Source organism: Nannospalax galili, unplaced genomic scaffold (genome assembly GCF_000622305.1).
Source record: "Nannospalax galili isolate Female #2095 unplaced genomic scaffold, S.galili_v1.0 scaffold303, whole genome shotgun sequence".
In the NCBI taxonomy this organism is placed as follows: domain Eukaryota; kingdom Metazoa; phylum Chordata; class Mammalia; order Rodentia; family Spalacidae; genus Nannospalax; species Nannospalax galili.
The window spans coordinates 843,971-851,776 of record NW_008349353.1 but is presented as its reverse complement, the minus strand read 5'-3'; positions in this window follow the sequence as shown (position 1 = coordinate 851,776).

Below are 7,806 nucleotides of genomic sequence, written 5' to 3'. Positions count from 1 at the left end.
AATCGTAGGCAGTAAGACACAGAACTCAGCTCAGTCAGTGGTACAGCCCCTTTATTCAGTGACTCAGCTCGGCTCCAGGCCTTAGTGATCCAGCTTCGATTAATTAGGGGAAACCAGGATATTTTATACTGTGGGGGCAGTGGTAAAAGCCTTAATTGATAGGTACTTTTAGGATGCCTCATTTACATGTGGTGGTGGGCTCCTGCCAGGCTGCCAGACATTGTCTGAAAATCACATAGGAAAACCTCGCAGTTTCAGAGCTGGAGGCCATGTTTCTGTTACGGCTACTTCAAAAGATGAGTCAGGAAGATGCCGGGAAGGCACCCTGCTGATAAAAGGAGTCTCTGCATATGAAGCCGAGCTCGTGGGATATCCGGACATGGAGAGACTGCTACTTTACACAGCAGGGGTCCCCAACAGTTTCTAAATTAGCAACAGTATTCTTGGCTTATTTTTTTATGTTTTTTATTTATTTAATAGTCACATGATTAGAAAAAGCATTTCACTACAGAGTTAACATATTCAATAAAAATTTCCAGAGCAAAGATAAATCTCTTTGAAAAGTGACCATTCTGATTTTTAGGTTCACAGTTGAATTAATTCAGTTATACAATATTGAATTTAGTATAAATCCTGTAAAACATAAAATTCAATGTTTTTAACCTTTAAAAAAGATCTCCATTTCATTTTAAAATACACTATTTCCTGTAGAAAAACTCATTTTTAATGCTACTAATGCATAGATGTTTACACATGTGTCTCTAATCTCTATGTATCTGATGATTACAGTCATAGTTGGTTACTCAGATCCTTGGCACCTGAGTATGGATATAAAGTCATCAGGTAGATTTCAGTGGTAATGTTTATCCCCTCTACTATTTAACATGAAGTAAATTTCTATGCTTCCTCCTCAAATATAACTCATTTTTTGTTGATTTGTGTGTGTGTGTGTGTGTGTATGTGTGTATCATACAGAACATCCCAAATAGTCTTATTCATCTATATACCCACTTCCCAAAAGGCACCCTCATATAGCCTCCCCACACTGGAACCCATACACTCTGTCATCCCTGTTACCGTCCACTGTGTTGTCGGTGTCCCCAGCCATTCCCAAATGCATGTGCATCCACTGAACCATCAGCCTACATAGAGATCCTTGTTTTAGGAAAATCAGCTTTTCCTCATCTAGCAGAAATAAGTTGTCAATATTCCTTTGGATAAGATTGTGGTCTGCTGTTCATTTTCCCAGTTCTACGCTAGGTTACTGTCTGTGAGTCTCTTGGGCCACCCTGGCCAACAACTCAAAGGAAGGTATCTCCTGTCTGGCATTGTTTCTTGTTATAGCTATACATATGGACTATTTAAAAAAGTATATTAACCCTTTTAATCTTTGGTTATAATTTCCTTTTGTGTGCATAAGTCCATACTATTGGCCCAGATAAATGAATTTATTTTTATTCTTAAGGTCATTTAAAGATCTGTTCCTCAGTAGTCACATGGGCTTGGGAGGGGCCACTGGCTCCTTTCTTTTACCAGTTCCATCTATGTGAAGATAAGTCAAAGTTCCTGGTCAACCATGAGCTGGATTCACTTGGAAGCATGGAGGAAATGCTTCCTCTGTGTTGAGCCTCCTCTTTTAGACTGCACACTGGTTTAAGTCCATCTGATGGGAGTCTCCACTGCCTAGTTGATCAAGAGGAAAGGTGACTCGCCACAGTTACAAGACATTTTGAGAGGTGCTCATAGTCCCCTGGAACTTCATCAACATATGAGAGCAAGTCCTTTATGTTCCTCTGACCAAATTAGTATAGGACTCAAAGTATGGCTGTTAAATATCCAAGAAGATTATTTCCACCAATCTGGTGTTTTTAATTGCCACGTGCCAGGTTGATAAAACTTGGGCAAAGTCCAAATGTTCTCAGATAAACCTTGCCTAGATGTATATTATATTCCTTGATCTATTTGTATGTATAATTTGTCAGTAGGTTGTTGGAATAATATGATTTCCCATGTTTTTTGAAATTAGCTAAGCATTATTTAATCTCTCACATTGTCTAACCCATCCACCATGGTTTCCCCATTTAAGGTGGCCCCATTTTTCCCATGTCTCCCTTAATAATACCTTTCTCCTTTGGTCCCACGTCTCTTGAGCTCCTTCTTTCCCTTTTTCCCATAGGTTCCTTGTATATCCTTCCAGCCCCCCTCCCCTTAAAATAGCTCCATTTTTATCCCTATCTCCCTTATTAATGCCTGTTTCCTACTGTCTTCTCTTTCAGATTTTTTCTTTTCCTTTAGCTCCCTGGTTCCTTCATTATGCTCATTCCTGTAGTTATGCCTGGATACATACTCACTTATCAAGATTGGTGCTAGGATCCACATATGAGGGAGAATATACGTTGTTTGTCCTGCAGTACTTTTTTCTGAAGTTGGGTGTGCCAGAGTGTGGTGAATATATGTTCACGATTGGAATATCTTCTTGGTTTATTGTTCCTTTGATCAAAATGAAGTAGACCTCTTTATCTCTTCTTACTAGTTTTAGTTTCAAGGATATTTTATCAGATTTTAGAATTACAATGCCTCTTTTTTCTTAGTATCATATGCTTTATTTTTTTCTATTCTTTCACCTTAAGGTAGTGCCTGTCCTTGAAAATGGGATGAGTTTCTTGCAGACAACAAAAATATGGGTTTTGTATCTTAATCCACTCAGCTAATCTGTGTCTTTTGACTGGAGAGTTCAGTCCTTTGATGTTTAAAGTTATTAATGAAAGATCTGTATTTCTCTCTGTGTATTTCTCTTCACATTCTTGATATAGCTTTGCATTCCCACAGTTATACCTTCATTGAATTTCTTCTGTAACCCCTTGGATATAGTTGTTCTTTTTTTAGCTCTTTGTATTGCTTCAAGAACTCTCTGAAGGACTTGTTTTGTGTACATGAATTCCTTCAGCCTATTTATGTCATGGAAGTTTTTCTTTCTCCTTTGATTATAATAGACAGTTTGGCTGCATAAATTACTCTGGGTTGGCATCTGAGGTCATTTAGAACTTGGAATACTTTGGTCCAGGCTCTTCTGACTTTCATAGTTAGCAATGAAAAGTTAGCTGTAATCCTGTTATGTGACTTGTTTTTATTTTGCAGCTTGCAGTATTGTCTCTTTGTTCTGTGTGTTTAGTATTTTTACTATGAAGTGCCGTGGAGAATTTCTTTTCTGTTCCTGTCTATTTAGTGTTCTGTATGCTTCTTGTGATTGTATGGGCATGTCTTTCTTTAATTTTGGGAAATTTTCTTCTACAATCCTGAAGAAGATCTGGTCCATACCATTATCCTGAAATTCTTTTCCTCCCTGTATGCACATGATTCAGAAGTTTGGTATTTTTTTATGATGTCACACAATGTTTGTACATTCCATTCTTATGTTTTCTTAAATTTTTCTAAATATTTGCTTTAGTGGTCTAATTTGTCCACTTTATCTTTCAGTCTTGATATTCTGTTTCCCATTTCATTCATCCTGTTGGTGATGATTTCTCCTGTCATTTCTAATTGGCTTACTGTTTCATTTCCTTCTTCATTTCAGCCTCAGTATTCTTCAATATTTCCAACTCTTTTCTGAATTCATTCAGAAGTTTATCCCTATCTTCCTCCATTTTTTGATTTCTTTGTGTGTTCTTTAAATTCACTGAATTCTTTTATTATGTTTATAATTGTTCTTTTGAGTTCCATGTCCTGCATTATCTCTAGGGGGTCCTCATTGTACTCCTCTAGAGGCATATTAGTACTTGGTGGGGATATATTATTTTTGCTTTTAATATTATTATTTTTCCTCTGACTTTGACATGTGGATTTCTTTTGTAGTTTCTTATTCTTGTGTGAGACTCAAGCCTTTATTTGTTTAATTTAGGTCTGTTTCTGTAAACTTTATGTACCATTGTGGTTTACTTGTTAGTCATGAAAAGCTGGTTGGTCTAGACTTCAGCTTCTCTATTTTGATTTTATATTGGGGTGGACAAATTGCTTTTGTCTTCAGGAGTTCCCACAGAGGACCTAGTCAGATGAGGATCAGATGCTCTCAGGCTTTCTCCTAACATCTGGATCCCTCCAGGAAAGATGTTGCCATTAATAATTTGTGGGATGGGCTGGCCTGGGAGCATAGCCTAGGAAAGATGCTGTTCTCAGGAAGCTGGTGGCTGTGCTACCCAAGGATGCAAAGGGAGGTGGGGGAAGGAAGAGGCCCGGAGGGCTCCTGGGGACTGCTGGTATGAATGGTGTGGTCTGGATCCAAAGGATCAGGAAGCAGTGGGAATTGTGGGCCAAGAGGTCAGTCCAGGTGTCTGGGGTGTCAAGACAAGAAATGGACTAGTATCCAGGCTAGGAGGAGAGATGGAATGGAGAGCTGGGAAGGTAAATGAGGCTGGAGGATTGAAGGCACAGTGGGCACTACCGGACTTACCTAGGAAAGGTGCTGGCACCAGGACTCCTGAGGCTGTGCAGCCCAGGGAACAAAGGGCTCTTGGCTTATTTCTGAGCACTGTTGTAATTGAAAACAGACTCTTAATTCCTTACATATCTTTTTCTGTTCATGTGTGACCTTCATATTACAATAATGAGCTTTATTTTTTTCTCATTTATGGAAAAAAATTTGACACTGTAGCACTCTGGATCATGGAAGGGAGGAGTGAGAAGAGAAAAAACATAAGAATTTGATTTTTGAATAATATTTTTATTGAAGAATAATATCCTAATATTTTAGTTTACCTTTATAATTACCTCTATTAATAAACATGAAGATATTATAAACTTCTCATAAGACTAAGATAGATTCAAACAGTGATTTCTAAATGAATCAAACTTGTACTGGTGATAAATTTGTTTGGAAAAGCCTAGTGATTCACGTGGTTGCAGTGGTGAACTCAGAGAACATGGTGCATATGGTTTTTGAGGGCATTGCAAAAGTGGACAGAGGTAAGAAGGTAGTGTATTTAATATGTTTCATAAAAAAGAACATATTGAATCTACACTATTTGGCTCTTTTCATGAGATCATTGAATAAACTTTAATCTGGAACAGAAAAGAAAAATAATGTTAATGGGCCAATTAGATGACTCATTGGGTAAAGGCAGTTGCCACCAAACCTGAAGATTTTAATTTGGTTCCTAGGACCAACATGCTAGAATAAAAGTACTTGGTCATGTAATTTGTCCTTTGAGTTCTGTCTGTGCCTGAAGTTGTGTGTCAGTCTTGACACAGACAAAAATGCCTGACACACTGATGTTGGACAAAATACTGTTTTTCATATCCATATTCATTCTTCTCTAGCCCCCTTGTTCTCACTGGTGGAGTTATCTAGACTGTTACAATATTTTTTAAGTATTGTCCAGTTCTCATCTGATTAGTTTAGAATGTAAAGTTTTATCTAAAATATATCCTGGGACTGTCGAATTGCTTAATACTATGGAAACTCAGTCAGGTTATCAGACTGCCCATAACTTTTCAACCCTATGATAAACTGGGGGCACCTAGATAGGCAGGCACCAGATTTTTATTACTGCCTGCTTATCTGTGATTCTCTGGTGAGCTCTAAATGCATTTCATATTCAAAAATGGACTATAATGATTTATTTATTACCTACACATACAATAAATAATTTTAAAGAAATTCTGTCTTATTAAAACTGTGGAGATTAAGTGTGAAGCTCCAGCTTTGGTGGTATGAAAGGTCAGAAGCTAGACTTTGGTGCCAAATGAGCTATGTAAAACTAAAGCAAACATAATAAGAGGAAATGTGAAAATTGACATAAAAGTGCTCTATTTTATTAATCTCTGATCTTGAAATGAAGGATCCCAGAGCAGAATCAAAGTTAGGAGATGTAAGAGTACAGATGCTACTGAACTGGTTGTCGCTATAAGGGAAAGACACTTTGAAGTCTGAGTATTACCAAACTAAGAGGGCTTGACAGAAATTTTACAGTCTTTGAAGATGCACTGAGTCACCATTTAGGCAGGCATCCTAGGACCAGCACCGACAAAAGACAAATCTACACCTCAACAGAGCAAAGCTTAACTTTCAGTAAGCTACCTGCTAGAACAAAGGTGAGATATTCCGGGAGTGACACAAACCTAGAGTATGATATAGTGCCCCAATAGTAGTACAAAGATAAAATTGTGTTAAACTTGGAAATTTTTAAATTTTATTATACTCAGGAAAATGTAAACAACAATAAAAAAATGTATGCCTGTGCTAGAAGAGTAAATGAAAGGTAGGAAAAAAAATCCTCTGATTAAGAAAGAATGTAGGAAATTATTCTGGCTTTTGTAAAAATAAATCGACTGGACACAGAGGAATTAATTTGAATAAATGATAGATATTATCAAAACTGAATTATTCAGAAATAGATGTATGAATACATTGTTAGTACTTTTTTAGTAACAATAAGTTAGAAACAATGTGTTAATAATTTGTCCAACTGATACCTACATAATTAAAATCTGTCCTTTATAATACTACATCATTCACAACTTGTAATATTTAAAATCAATTATCAAAGTAATAATTATAAGACTTTTGATTCTATTATTTTTTATTTTATTTCTGGAAAGTCACTGTGTTGAAAAATAGTGTGGTGTCATACTGAGAAGTTAAATTTGAAATAGTTGGAATACTTTGTTACTTAAAGTACTCACCTCTTATCAAGTCTTTTATTCTGTAAAGTTGAAGTAGTTTTTGTAAACAGCTTGCATACTATTTTTCTTGTATAAATATTTTAAGTTTCTTACACATTTCCATAACTTGTTCTGTTTTCTTTATTTCATTCACCTGTTTGTGCCTCCACATTCTTCATTACAGAATTCATGCATGTTCTGTTTGAGTTCATTGAACATATTTTCAATTGTTATATTAAAATCATTATTTTTTGCATCAAAAAAGTTGTTTTTCTCTAGGGATGTTTCAGTGGGTGTACAGAATTCTAGAGTTATCATGCTTTAGTTATTCAAATTGCCTATGGTTTAGCCATTGAACCTAGGCATCTGGAGTTAGATCATTTGTGTTATTCCCTGATATGCATATCTTGTCTCATCCTTGTTGAGCAGGTGTTTAGATTTTTTTTTTTTCTTATTAGGATGTGAACCAACTGAATTGTGCTTAGTATTCAATCTGATAGTAATTGTCCTTTGATGTGTGGATGGAATGTCAGGTGTGTTCTCCCCATAGCTGGGGATATATGTACTCTGGAGCTCAGGAACAAACCTTCCTAGAGTTAGGAGGTTCTCATTGCCTATTTTCAGAAGTCTGGGTCGTCCAACTCTGGGCAATATCAGGAACTGTAGAGTCCCTGGTGTTCAGGGACTGATTTACCCAAGAAAAATGGTATGCAAGCTGTTTGCAAAAACTTCAATCTGGGCCACTTGGAACAACTATAGAGTCCCTGGTACGCAGCCAGCAGGAGACAAGTGAATCCCAAAGGCTACCCTACACATTTCCAATATATTGTGATTTCATCATTGAATTGGCCAACTATTTACCTAGGAATAATTGCAATATAAAATGTTGATCCCAAAATTCATGAGTTCTAACTGGTGATAAGCAGTAAATTTCAACAATTTCCTTGTAATGAACGATATAGGAGCACTGAAAAAAATCTTCCAACCAGCGAATCATTATTTTACAAAAATAACTATTGTTCATATATAGATAGAATATTTCAGGATAATTTGAACAGAAACCATACTGCAGATATTACATTGCCAGTCACCATTTCCAGATCCTGTATTTTAAAATTTCCACTGGAGATAAAATATATTTGTATCCCC